Here is a 14,295-nt window from a genome sequence, read left to right as displayed (position 1 = left end):
TAAAGTATTTCTCCCTTTTCAGACATTCCATTAATTGCCTCAAGAAGGGCGAAGCGAGAGCTCACCCAGCAATGATGCCCTGGGCATTCTGACACCTTCCATCGTGGTATCAAGACACCGTCCCCGACCGGAGACCTGGTCTACTGTACAGACGTACCCCGGACTCAGAGCTTGCACGAACATGTCGTGGGACACACCGGTGGTGGCAGATGAGCAGTGAAGCCTCGGTGTGCAAGACCTACAATTGAGCATAGTGCGGGGGAAGGGGCTGGGGTGCAGCACACTGGGTGCACAGGTACATGCAAGCGATTTTCCCGTAGCTAATAATGTACAACTATAGTATCAAAGAACGGCGATAACATTATCACCACTTTAGCGGCAGGACACTGCCGCTAAAGCGGCTATAATGGGCTTGATAATATGCCCTTGTGAATCCCCATAGAAGCCCAGGTTCACACCAGAACCTAGGCTTCTATGGGAATTCACAAGGGCACATTATGAACCCCTGATCGCCGCTTTAGCTGCAGTTTCCTGCCGCTAAAGTGGCGATAATGTTATCGCCGTTCCTTGATAATATGGCCTATAATCTGTGGCCTCATGTGCTTCATTTTAATAACTTGCTGAACCACACTCTTTCTCACGGACCCCAGCGTCCTAGACAAAGGGGTGACTGGAGGGTAAACACTAAGTGCTGGGTGCAGTAGGCCAACGCTCTGTCTCCTCCACCTTCACTTTTGACTCTCCCTTCCCTTCTCCCTTCCTCCCACTCCCCCTCCCTTCCAATCTCACTATCGTCCTTTCATTCGGACTACCTTTCTTTACCGCTTCCACATAGCACACATACTTATGTTTCATTTTTGTCTTGCAGGTTTCCTACGCTGCTTCCACTGAAGTTCAACCCACGTTTTTTTTGTTATACTGCTTCTTCTATTAAAGTTGCGTTTCTATTTATTTGTGTTTTAATAAAGGTTCCTTTTTTTTTCAAATAAGAGTGTATAGTTCTTTTTCTGACAACACTTGTCTATTATTTATTGTGAAAATCATCTGTTTATAGGAGATTTTAAGGACAAACATATCTAATATTAGAGTGCACCTACTAAACATAATCTAACTGACTATTAGACAAATGGAGCCTGTGTAAATGTACAACTGCAAGAGTTCTACAAGTGTATCATTTTATAACACCATAAGTACTGCCCCTGTGATTACCGAACAAATAGGGCGCTGCCTAGGACCACCCTGCATATTTAAATAAAGCCCTGAAGGGGGAGGAGCCACGCACCAGACCAAGATGGCCGTGTGAGACCTCAGCTCCGCCGCCGTTTCCCCCTAAGCCCACCATCCTGCCAGTAATCCTGCCCTAGAAGCTTTGAGATCGATAGAGGACGGAAAGCGGAGCTGCCAGCTGAAATCCCGACCTTCCGACGATCTAGGAAACCGGAGCACTGAGCTCCGTAAGCTAAGGACTCCCGGGGATTTGAAGCTGGGATCCGGTGTGGTGAGGTGGCCGGCGCGGAGTGCGACAACAGCGGGGGCTCGGGCTAGAAATCGCCGGTCAAGCCTGTATCACCCGGAGCGAGTGGCAGTCTTTGCTGGTGGGGCCTCCGCACCCCCCCGGAGCCCGTTCCCGGCTGGGATCTGGGTGTACTGAGGCCCCGCAACGCGACCGTGTCGGTGCCTGGCGCGGTCTTCATCAGAGATCGGCACCTGACTGCCCTTCACGGGACGGTGGGAGAGTGGCTGCTGGCCCTGCTTCGAACTTGACCCTACACGATCAAATCGTCCCTAGGGCAACAAATGGAGTCGCTGGAACATAAGCTTGATACAGTTTCCATAGAGGTGAATCTCATCCGCGCGGACCTCACCACAGTTAACAAAAAGGTTAAGTCCCTAGACATAAGGACGGCCAGTCTGAGGGATGACTTAGCTCAGCTTCAGCTATGAGCTCGTAGATAAAGCTGGGAAACTAATAGCTTGGCAGTGGGCTTCAAGACTAGTACCTGAGGTGTTGGGGCAGGATTTCCGTCCTATAACAGATCTACAGGCCATAGCGGACACTTTTGCCAACCACCACCGTACAATATATAGCACGACCGGCAGATTTATTGAAGAAGACATCTCTGATATGTTAAGGGCCATATGTATGAAAGCAAATTTGCGATCGCAAACGCCGAAATTCGCCGAATTTCGGCATTTGCGATCGCAAAATTGCTCAGTGGTAAGCAAAACAGCCTCGCAAAATAAGAAATCGCAAATTTGCGATTCCCTATTTTAAGATTGCATTTAATGAATCGCAAATTGAGATTCCTTAAATGCAATCTATGAGGCCCAGAAAAAGAGCAATTTGGCCATAAGGAATCGCAAATTACCACCAACTTCAAATTTGTGGTAATTTGCGATTTCTTTGAAAAATGCACTTTTTTGCATTTTTCAAGGTGCCAAGTGGCAGGGCATGTATGTGTGCCACATGGACACTCATGCACATTTCAGGGGTGCAACAGGGTGTCCTTTTGACACCCTGGCACCCTTGAAATTGCATTCTCAATTTGCGATTCTCTAATTGAAAATCGCAAATTGAGAATGCCTTCCCATTCATTCCTATGGATCTCTAGGCCAATAGGAATGAATGGGGAGGTATTCCTTAATTGCGAATTGCAATTTGCGATTCGCAATTAAGGAATATGTAGGATTCGCAAAATTTGTTGCAAATCCTATATACATAGCATTTTGTGATTCTCAAATAGCGATTCCCTAAAAATCGCTGTTTGAGAATCGCAAAATGAAACTTTCATACATATGGCCCATAATACTTCCCACGCTCTCAGATGATAACAGGGACTATCTGGACTCCCCTCTGACTGATGACGAAGTGGCACAAGCTATTCGGGGTGTGAAGCAAACAAACAAACAGGGCCCAATGGCATTCCCATAAAATTGTATAAGCTGAATGCTAATAAAATTGCCCCTAATTTCCGAGCCATGTTGAGAGAGAGTAGGGAGAAGGGCCTGCTTCCATATGACCAACGAGTGGTCAACATAGTGGTGATATACAAAAAAGGCAACCCCAGAACAAGCTGCACCTCCTATCGGCCAATTTCACTTTTGAATGTAGAGCCTAAGGTCCTTGCCAAATTACTGGCAAATCGCCTGATTAAAGTAATTGCCACACTGGTCCACCCGGATCAGTCTGGCTTCATGCCGCATCGGAACACAGCCCTTAACCTACGGCGATTGCATGGAATATTGAGTAGAGCATCTACCATACAGGAGCCAGCAGTGATAGTATCCTTAGACGTCACTGTGGCGTTCGATTATGGCGAAGTGGCCCTATCTGTTCGCAGTCTTAGGTAAATTAGGCTTCGGACAGGAATACATAGGCTGGATTTGCCTCCTATACTCCGGCCCGATGGCCCGGGTAGTGGTGAATAATCGTAGGTCCTCAGACTTCCAGCTTGGTAGGGGAACTAGACAGGGTTGCCCACTGTCTCCGCTCCTCTTTGCGTTGGCGGTGGAGCCACTGGCGGCTTGGATCAGGCAGGACCGGTCCATCCGCGGACTTAGGTAGTCTTTGGATTGGGAGGACAAGATATCTCTGTACTCAGATGACGTCCTCTTGTACTTCACTAATCCCAGAGGATCACTAATCTGCCTCCTATACGTGCTGGAAATATTTGGGAGGTACTCTGAATTCACTGTGAATTGGTTCAAATCAGTGGTCTATGTCCTTAAAGGGAATCCGTCTATCATACCATGGGGTTGCCCAATCCAGATTGTATCTGACGGGTTCCGCAACCTCGGAATCTATGTCACACTAGACCCGAAACTCCACTATGCCCGCAATTTGGACCCACCCATGCAGAGACTTAGAAAAGATGTAGCGCACTGGAAATCTCTTCCCCTTTCTATGCTGGGCAGGGCAGTCCTTTTTAAAATGATATCCTATTTTAAGGAAATCAAGGGTCTCCAGAGACAGCTCCTTTGGGAGGGCAGACCTCGCATAGCATTTTCCAAAATGACTCTTAAATGACTAAAAGAAGTACTACTAGGCGTCCCAACTGGCCGCTATCAATCACGGGATCTACGGGCATCCAAGTGATCCCAGTTATGCAATGGACAGATGGCAGCTCCCGGGGGGGGGGGGGGGGGGGGAGTGCAGGGGGGGGACTACAAAAGAGCGTTATACACTAAACCCCGTAGATACCCACTGACTGGACTTACTGCAAACTCCGTCCACGTTTGGCACACAGTCACTAAACACCTAAAATGGGGGGTAATCTCACGTTGGGCACACCACCGTGGAGCTCAGAAAAATTGGGTAACCTTTGGAAATCGAAGGGTTTTTGATAAATGGGATCTTATAGGGATCACCCAAATTAAAGATATCTGGGGGAAGGGAACGGTGCAATAATTTGCGTCACTTAAGGATCAGTATAACTGGATGGATATTGACCATTACCGTTACCTACAGATCCGCCATGCCTTACTCACTCATGTCCCCAGTGGCTCAGCACTTCTGGAGGCCTCCCCCCTAGAGGGCAGAGTACTAGATGGGCATTTCCCAGAAAAGACCATATCCCTAATATATATATAGGAAATTGATAAACATGGAAGACCCGTTACAGGCCCTCTGAGGGCAATGGACCGAGAATGGTATAGAACTCGACAAAGAGGACTGGCAGGAGGCGGTCTCCTCCCCACGTATAGTTGCAATCCAAGCCAGGCTGAGATTAGTACAGCTTAAAATATTGCATTGGATCTATGTAACGGGTCCTGGCCCGGTTCGAATGGGAAGGGCAGAAAGTGGTGAGTGCAGATGGGGTTGTTGGGAACTGGGAACATTCATTCATATACTATGGAACTGTCAGCAAATACAACAATATTGGAGGGACATTCATCGCATACTGCGTTCGGTATTGTGGGTGGACATGCAACTGGAGGCTCGAAGATGCATATTAAATGTCTGGCAACCTACGGATCTCAATACTTATAACACGCAATCGGCAACATTATAGTTTATGATTGCGAAACGTAACATTGCACAGCAGTGGGGGGCTGCACAGCCGTCCGAGCTGCACAAGTGGAAGGAAGATCTAGACTGGTGCATGTTTAGGGAAAAGTCAGTCTTTATAGCTAGGGGATGCCCCGGGAAGTGGATAAAGGTATGGGGGGCATGGAATTGTTACAGGGGTGAAATTTTTCACCCGCTAAGTGACCAGCCTGACGCAGACGCTACTGGATTACCTTGATCGCCTAAATACAACAAATGCAATATAATTTGTACACTGTGTAATGTAACTGTTTCAAAAGTAGTAACCTGCTTGTAATTGATTGATGTGATTTGGTCGAACTGTTTAATAAAAAGAATTAAAAATAAACAAATAAAGCCCCAGGGTGTGTTGATCCCCGGACTTCAGTTGGCCTCGAACAATTAGTAAACAATACCCGGGAAGGTGGCGATCCCCTAGGCTGCAAAACATCTCTGTGCCCCTCCCCGCCTAATTTACATGTGACATTAAGATCTCCAGACCTACAGAGACCCCGCAATATAATAATTGGATTGGCCACGGAACATTAGCCACCAGGGGCCTCATTTAAAAGAACAGGTGAGACCCCGCTTTTTTTTTCTCTCCATTTTTACCATCTGCATCCCCTCTATTAAAGCGATACAAGGTTTTCCTCCTCTCGCTTCAAGTAGTCAAACAAGTATTTGCTATCACAGGGTGGAAGCCATGCACCAGCCCTCTAATAGCCAACACAAATGTCCTGCGAATGCACACCCCGGGACATTGCATGCCCTGCGCCTGACATGTTGCTCTTCCTAGGACCATGATGCATTTGTTAGTATAAACGCATATTAACACTACTTACACAGGTGTAGTACAGCAACCAGAATGTAGTGAAGAAGCAGAGGAAGCGCAAAATCTAAATCCTACCAGAAGTCGGATGGCAGTTCCATGAGCCGACGACCCTGGTATGAGTAGAAACAGCTACACGAAGAAAACGGGTCTTCATTTCAACGCAAGCATTTTGAAATATATTGCCGAGTGGTGCTTTCTTTTTACATTCTCCCGCTCGTCACCAAATTTATGTAGTGAAGAGGCAGACAGCAGTGGATCCAATAAGTAGATTTATTACAAGAAAACAAGACACCTCAAACAACCACCAACAAGAGCAGACAGCAAAGCAACCGTTTTCTTCAGCACGGTGTACAAACTCCGCAAGGTTGCCCTCATGACAGCCCTACATTCTTAGATTCTATAGAATTACATACTAACATTCTACTATTACTTACATTGGAATACTACACAGAACACGACTTTACAGCAATGAGCTCATGGTTTCATCTACGAGTCTTGTGACCGATAGGGGTAAGTATTTCGCTTCCTAATCCCTATATTGTATAAACGGAGACCAACACTTCTTCCACAGGTAAGCTACAGCGCCCAAGGCACATCACTTTACAGCAATGAGCTCACAATTTAGGCTCACGGTTTAATCCCAGAGTCTTCACACCAGTAGGGGCGAGTAGTTTGCTTCCCATTCCCTATATACTATAAACGCATACTAACACTACTTACACACTTATACTACAGCGGCTGGAATCCTGCAGTGCCCAGAGCCCATCCTTTCACAGCAATCACCCCGATTTCATCCCCAAGTCTTCACACCGGTAGGGGTAACTACTTCGCTTCCAGCTTCCGGTATACTATTAACACACAGTAGCGATCAGTAGCTCGCTTCCCAATCCCTGTGTGGTATAAACGCCTACTAACACTACTTGCACTCGTATGTTACAAACACCAGACCACATCACTTTAAAGCAATGACCTCATGATTTAGACTCTCGGTTTCATACCAGATTGTAGCACCATATCATATCAGCACCATGCCACTGAGCAACACCGCACTTTCAACAGTGATAACTACCTACTGGCGACCACCAGTAGGTAATAAAAAACAAACTAGAATAGTTCCTTGATTGTTTTAGCTTTCAAAACCTCTCTCTGTTACTGACTTTCTAATTTTCTATATAAACAATATTATTAATATTCAAGTACACATAGAAGTCAGAAATGCAACGTATTATATCAACACACTTTCTAAAACATTCTACAACACGTAGAGGTTAAAAGTTCATCAATTTTTTTTAAACCTAACGATATTGTTTAGCAATATTTATTCGAACATTTAACAGCAGGTTAAAAGTTCACAAGTGTTTTAAGTTTAAACAGTACCTTCCAAATGCAAGTAGCAGGTGTGGTTGAGTTGAGCAAATTTTATCCTATATGTACTCCACGTGCAAACTGCTTTTTCTTAACCAATCAAAAGATGCCTTTCCACAAAACTAATGTGCACCCTACTTTTAAAAAACAATGCTTTTAATCTCCCAATCAGGTACCGTATTGTATGCGAAAAGAAATGAGTTCCCCATTTTTAAACATATCTCTTATTCTACGAAGGAACTGCATGAGCTACAGACATCTTTCAATACCTTCCAGCCATACCTTCAAAATGCTAGGGTGGATCTTAGGACATAGCTATTTTCTGAGGTATGCAGAACAGAGACCTATTACTTAGACCTAGGTTTACAAAATGTGGACATTAAATGGTTTGGACAGAGAGGATTGAAGTGGCACCAATTGCTGCCTTTGGTTAAAACCTGTTTGCATCTACAACACCCTGACCTCATGATTGTGCATTGTGGTGGAAACAACCCAGGCACATTGACTGGGGTAGGTTTGGAAATGCTTATGAAGGACACCTTTGGACAATTGATGTTACTTTTGCCTCAAACCGTCTTTGTATATTCCAATATATGCCAAAGACAGAAGTTGAAATGGTCCAAACAATTTTGTCCTCAGATTGAATAGGGGGAATAGTTAGTGTACGTTTTGCTTTTTGATAGCAAATTTGTATGCATTTGACAATCCACCTTGCAATTCCAGTTTTTGATATAGGATTGCCTTTATGTGGTGGTGAGAAGGATACAAAAAGTTGTTGAGTTTTGCAAAAAGGTTTTGATTTGTCAATATAATAAAGGAGTGCTCTTTTAACGTCTAGCGTATGAAGAGCTCTTTCTGCGACTGTTTGTGGTTGCGAGAAAAATATTGGTAACTCTACAGACTGGGTGAGGTGAAAAGGAGAAATGACTTTTGGAAGGAATTTTGGGTTTGATCTGGGAACCACTTTATTAGGATGGAGTTGTAAAAATGGTTCTTGAATTGTGAGTGCTTGTAGCTCGCTGACTCTTCTAAGAGAGGTAATGGCTACTAGGAAATCATCTTTCCATGTGAAAAACTGCAATTCACATTTGTGCAGGAGTTCAAATGGAGAACTCATGAGTCTTGTGAGGACAATATTTAATTTTCACACAGGTGAGGGTGGTACTCTGGGTGGAATTATTCTTTTGAGTCCTTCCATAAAGGATTTGATGGCAGGTACTTTGAATAGTGACAAATGTTGTCTGTTTTGTAAATATGCTGCTATTGCAGCAAGGTGTAACCTGATAGATGTGTATGCTAGGTTAGACCTTTGTAGATGTAGCAGGTAACCTATGATGTGTTAGATTGACACATCTAAGGGATTGACATTGTTATTGTTACAGTATATAACACATCTTTTCCACTTGGCTGCATAGCAAGCTCTAGTGGTGGGGCGTCTAGCTTCTTTGATAACATTCATGCAATCAGGGAGAAGGTTAAGGTAACAGAACTCTAAGACTTCAGGAGCCAGATCGCTAGGTTGAGCTGCGCTGGATCTGGATGTCTGATCTCTCCATGCCTCCGAGTTAAGAGGTGTGAGGAGAGGTGTAGTTTTTGGGGCGGGACTACAGAGAGTTCAAGTAATGTGGTGTGCCATGGTTGGCTGGCCCATGTTGGAGCAGCTAGGATGAGAGTCAGTGAGTGTTGCTGCAGTTTGCGCACCACTAGTGGAATGAGTGGGAGAGGCGGAAAAGCGTACGCAAATCTGCCTGACCAATTCATCCATATCGCATTGCCTTTGGACAATGGGTGTGGATACCTGACGGCGAAGTTTGGGCATTTGGCGTTTTCATGAGTGACGAACAGATCTATGTGTGGGTGCCAGCACAGCTGGAAAAATGGTTGAAGAACTTGCGGATGCAGTTCCCACTCGTGAGTCTGTTGTGATTGACGACTTAACAGATATGCTATGCTGTTCTGAACTCTTGGAACGTGTTGGGCTAGGAGAAAAATGTTTTGAGGAATGGCCCATCTACACATGCTCTGTGCCTGGTGGGAGAGTTGCAGAGAGTGTGTCCCACCTTGTTTCCGTATGTAGTACATTGCTGTCATATTGTCTGTGCAGACTAGGACAACCGTGCCCAGAATGTGTTTCTGGAATGACTTTAATGCTAGGAATATGGGTAGCAACTCTAGGTGATTGATGTGGAGCAACATTTGTTAGGGTGTCCATGTGTCCTGTATGGTATGATGTAACAGATGAGCCCCCCAGCCGGACAGCGATGCGTCTGCTGTTAGCACTATCTGTGGAACTGGCTCGATAACGAATATGCTCCAATATGCTACTTACCAGTATGCATCTGTTCTTGGCATGTAGGGCTGCTGACATTCATATCTGTGCATTGGGTCCGGATGATTGCACATTGTTGTCCTGGAAGAGTCTTCGAAGTATCACGAGATAGGTGGCTCCTCCCCTGGACTACAGTGCGCATGGGCATCCTCTCCATCCTCAGATTGTTTTTCGCCATTGTGGCAGAGATGGAGTGTAGTACAGTAAGTGATGACCATGCTAAGAGTAATTCTGAGTGCTGCAGCCGTTACAGTCGCCGGGGAGGAGGGTGGGCGATATGAATGTCAGCAGCCCTACATGCCAAGAACAGATGCATACTGGTAAGTAGCATATTCGGTTCGAGGCATGAGGGCTGCTGAATTCATATCTGTGCATAAAATATAGAGCAGTCCCTCTATTAGCGGCGGCTGCCTGTGCCAGCTGCAGAAGTCTGAAAAAGTGTTTTTAGAACAGCATGTCCTACAGCTGCCTGCTGTTTGGAATGCACATCTACGCAGTAGTGTTTGGTAAATGTGTGTATGGTAGACCATGTGGCTGCTCTACAGATTTCCTCTAAAGGAATGTTACCCAGGAAAGCCATGGATGCCCCTAACTTTCGTGTTGAGTGGGCTCTTGGGGGAATCGTTAATGTGCGCTTAGCCTTTTGATAGCAAATCTGTATGCACTTAACGATCCATCTGGCTATACCTGCTTTTGAAATGGGGTTGCCTTTGTGTTGCGGTGAAAAGGCAACAAACAGTTGTTTTGTCTTCCTGAAATCTTTTGTCCTATCTATGTAGTACATGAGAGCTCTTTTGACCTCTAGTGTGTGGAGCATTCTCTCCGCCACTGAATCTGGATTCTGGAAGAACACTGGCAGTTCTATAGTTTGATTCATATGGAACTGTGAAACCACTTTAGGCAGAAACTTAGGGTTAGTGCGTAGCACCACCCTTTTGGAGTGAATCTGTATGAATGGCTCTTGGATAGTTAGTGCCTGAAGTTCACTAACTCGTCATAGCAATGTGATTGCTATTAGGAAAGCCACTTTCCACGTTACGAATTGTATCTCGCATGAGTGTAGAGGCTCAAAAGGTTGACCCATCAGTCTGGTAAGGACCACATTAAGATTCCATACAGGTGCTGGTGGGTGTCTGGGAGGAATAACTCGTTTGAGTCCCTCCAGAAAAGCTTTGATGGCAGGACTCTGAAAAGTGAGAGATGCTGCCTGTTTTGGAGATAAGCTGTTATTGCGGATAAATGTATACGTATGGAAGCGTAGGCCAGATTGCATTTGTATAGATGTAATAGATAACAGATGATGTTGTGGTAGATGCATCTAGCGGATTAATGTCGTTATTGGCACAATAAATGATGAATCGCTTCCATTTCGCCGCATAACATGCTCTAGTTGTGGGCCTCCTTGCCTCTTTTATGATATCCATACAGTCAGGGGACAGGATGAGGTAGCCAAATTCTAAGACCTCAGTAGCCAGATCGCCAGGTTGAGCTGTTGCGGATCTGGATGCTGAATGTCGCCATGGTTCTGCGTCAAAAGTCTGGGTACGTCGTAGCCTTTGATGCGGTACCACAGAGAGTTCTAGAAACGTGGTGTACCATGGTTGGCGTGCCCACGTTGGAGCAACCAGGATGAGAGTCATCGAGTGTTGCTTCAGTTTGCGTGCCACTAGCGGTATTAGCGGTGCTGGGGGAAAAGCGTACGCAAATATGCCTGACCAGTTTATCCATATCGCATTTCCTTGCGACTGTGGGTGTGGGAACCTGGCGGCAAAGCTTTGGCATTTTGCGTTTTCCCTTTTGGCGAATAGGTCTATCTCTGGATGACCCCACTGTTGGTTGGATTACTGATGGATTTATCTCCCACTCGTGCATCTGGTGGCTGTGCCTGCTGAGCAGGTCCGCCATCTGATTGTCCTTGCCTGGGAGGTGTTCTGCCATGAGGAAGATGTTTCTCTGAATGGCCCACTTCCACATGCTCTGAGCCAGATGAGACAACTGTGGAGAGTGTGTACCTCCCTGCTTCTGAATGTAGTACGTGGCAGTCATGTTGTCCGTCCGGATCAACACTACTTTGTTGCACAAATGCACTTTGAATGCTTTGATTGCCATGAAGATTGCCATCAGTTCCAGAAGGTTGATGTGCATCTTTTTCTGCTGTATTGTCCATAGTCCCTGCACTGTGTAGTGGAGTACATGAGCTCCCCATCCCTGGAGAGATGCGTCCGTCGTCAGTATTATTTGTGGTACAGGCTCTTGGAACGGTAGGCCCCTGCAAAGGTTTTGTGGGTTCCACCAATGCAGAGAGCTGTATGCGCGACCGGTCACCAACACTAGGTCTTTTAATTGTCCGTGAGCCTGATTCCACTGACGTGCTAAGCACTCCTGAAGCGGACTCATGTGTAGTCTCGCATGCGGGACTATGAAGATGCAGGAGGCCATCATGCCTATCAACTGCATGAACACTCGTGCTGGAAGCGAGTGTTGTGGTTTGAATTTCTGTATCAGCAATTGCATGCTGTTGATCCTCACTGAATTTGGCTGTGATTTGGCTGCCAGAGTGTCTATTGTCGCACCCAAGTACTGCCGTACGTGGGCGGGCAGAAGGTGGGACTTTGGATAATTCAGTGAAAACCCCAAATTGTGAAGAAAGTGGATGGTGTGGGACATATGGGTGGCACATTGCTGGGCCGACTTTGCTTGGATAAGCCAGTCGTCCAGGTAAGGGTAGACGTGAACGTTCTGTCTCCGTAGGTGTGCAGCCACTGTCGCTAGGCACTTGGTAAACACCCTGGGTGCTGTTGTCACTCCCAAAGGGAGGACTTTGAATTGATAATGCTGATCCTGAATGGTAAATCTGAGAAATTTTCTGTGTGACGGGTGTACCGGTATATGGAAATATGCATCCTTTAGATCTAGTGTTGCGAGGAAATCTCCCTAACTGAGTAACGGTAGACCCTGCTGTAAAGTGAGCATGTGAAAATGTTCTGACAAGATGTATTGGTTTAGGGGCCTGAGGTCCAGTATGGGTCTGAGGGACCCGTCCTTTTTTGGGATCAAGAAGTACAGCGAGTACACCCCTGTACCTCTTTGTTCTACAGGCACGAGCTCTATGGCTCCTTTTTTGCAGCATGCTGACTACCTCTTGCTGTAATAACTGTATATGCTCTGTGGACATAGGACGGTGTCTTGGGGGTATGTTGAGTGGAGTGGATGTTAACTCCAGACAATAACCGTACTGGATAAGCTGCCTCACCCACCTGCTTATAGTGATGGATTTCCAGACCGGCAGGAACTGTGGTAGTCTCCCCCCGACCGGTGTTATATGGTCGGGGGTAGTGACAAGACGTCACTGTTTGTTAGTGGCGGAGGATGGGAGTTGTTGTTTCCACGACCTCTGCCCTTGGTGCTGTTTCCACTATAGCCACCCCTATTGTTCTTGTTGTAGGTGGTCTGCGTGCCTCCTTTACTGTATTGTGTCTGCTGGGACACCTGGCCTCTGGAAGCTCCTCTATTGGTGGGGCGACGAAAAGAACCACCCCTGAACTGCTGCGACTGTAGAGCCCCCATAGACTTTGCAGTCGGTGTCCTTTTAAATTTTTTCTAAGGTGGTGTCCACTTCTGGGCCAAATAAGTAATCAGGGTTAACTGGCTGATTGAGTATGGTGGTTTGTATCTCAGGCTTGAAGTCGGAGATTCTCAGCCAGGCGTGTCTTCGTAACATAACGCTTGTATTAATAGCCCTGGCTGCAGTGTCTGCTGCGTCTAGCACACACTTAATAGATGCGTTGCAGTTTCCCTTCTTGTATTAGCATTTCCGCTGTCTCCTTGTACTCATCTGGCAAGTGTTGTAACAAGGTCTCAAGTGTATCATAATGAGCCCTGTCGTATCTGGCTAAGAGTGCCTGTGTGTTGGAGATTCGCCAGACATTGGCCGCTTGAGCTGCCACCCTTTTCCCTGAGGCTTCTAGCACTTTAGATTCCTTGTCAGGGGAGGAGCATCACCCGTGGTTTGCGAGTTCGCTCTTTTACGAGCATTTGAAACAACTAGAGAGTCCAATGGCAACTGTCCCCTGATATATGTAGGGTCCACAGGTGCTGGTTTGTATTTTTTTTCAATCCTGGGGTTCACCACTCTTGCCCTTGTGGTCTCTTTAAAGATGTCTCTAGCGTGTTTCAGGACACCTTTCTGCATGGGTAAAGTTTTGACAGTTCTCTCTGAGGTTGAGAAGGTGTCAAATAAAAAGTCCTCTTCTATAGGGTCAGCGTGGGGTTGGACATCGTGATTTTTTGCTGCCCTCCCAATAAGTGCGTCAAAAACAGCCGTGTCTTCTGTAGGTGATGTTTTAACAGCATAGATATGACTGTGGGGCATTTTGTGGCTCCCCTGGGTCAACAGTGTCTGTCCAGGGTTCAATGTGGTCTTCTGGATCAGTGTCTACAGGATACCTGTAATCCTCATTGTCATCATCCCCTACATCCACATCTGAATGTGTGGGTGAAAAAGGAGCAGGTTCTTGTCCATATTTTTGTAGAGGTTCAAAAAGAAGAGGTGATGTTGCAGAATCCCTCTTTTTCTTCAATGGAATTTTATACGACTCCATAGGCTGTTCCGGGACGCTCTTACGCTTGTAAATGGAAAGTCTACCAGTCTCAGCGTCGATGAATTGCCTCGACTGATCCTCCAGCAGAGGCTGTCGATGCTTTGTGGCCTCTTCAAGAGTTGTAGGCTTTAGCCCCATGGAC

General features: G+C 46.1%; 1 protein-coding gene across 4 annotated transcripts in view; it reads right to left on the bottom strand.

Annotated features, from left to right (window-relative positions):
- DIP2A (DIP2 acetate--CoA ligase A) overlaps positions 1-14,295 on the bottom strand; it is a 964,533-nt gene that overhangs the window by 449,191 nt on the left and 501,047 nt on the right. The gene's annotated exons all lie outside the window — the stretch shown is intronic.

The sequence above is a fragment of the Lissotriton vulgaris genome, chromosome 2_1, assembly GCF_964263255.1.
Source record: "Lissotriton vulgaris chromosome 2_1, aLisVul1.2, whole genome shotgun sequence".
In the NCBI taxonomy this organism is placed as follows: domain Eukaryota; kingdom Metazoa; phylum Chordata; class Amphibia; order Caudata; family Salamandridae; genus Lissotriton; species Lissotriton vulgaris.
The sequence above is the reverse complement of the archived record's forward strand: the minus strand, read 5'-3'. Positions and strand labels throughout refer to the sequence as shown.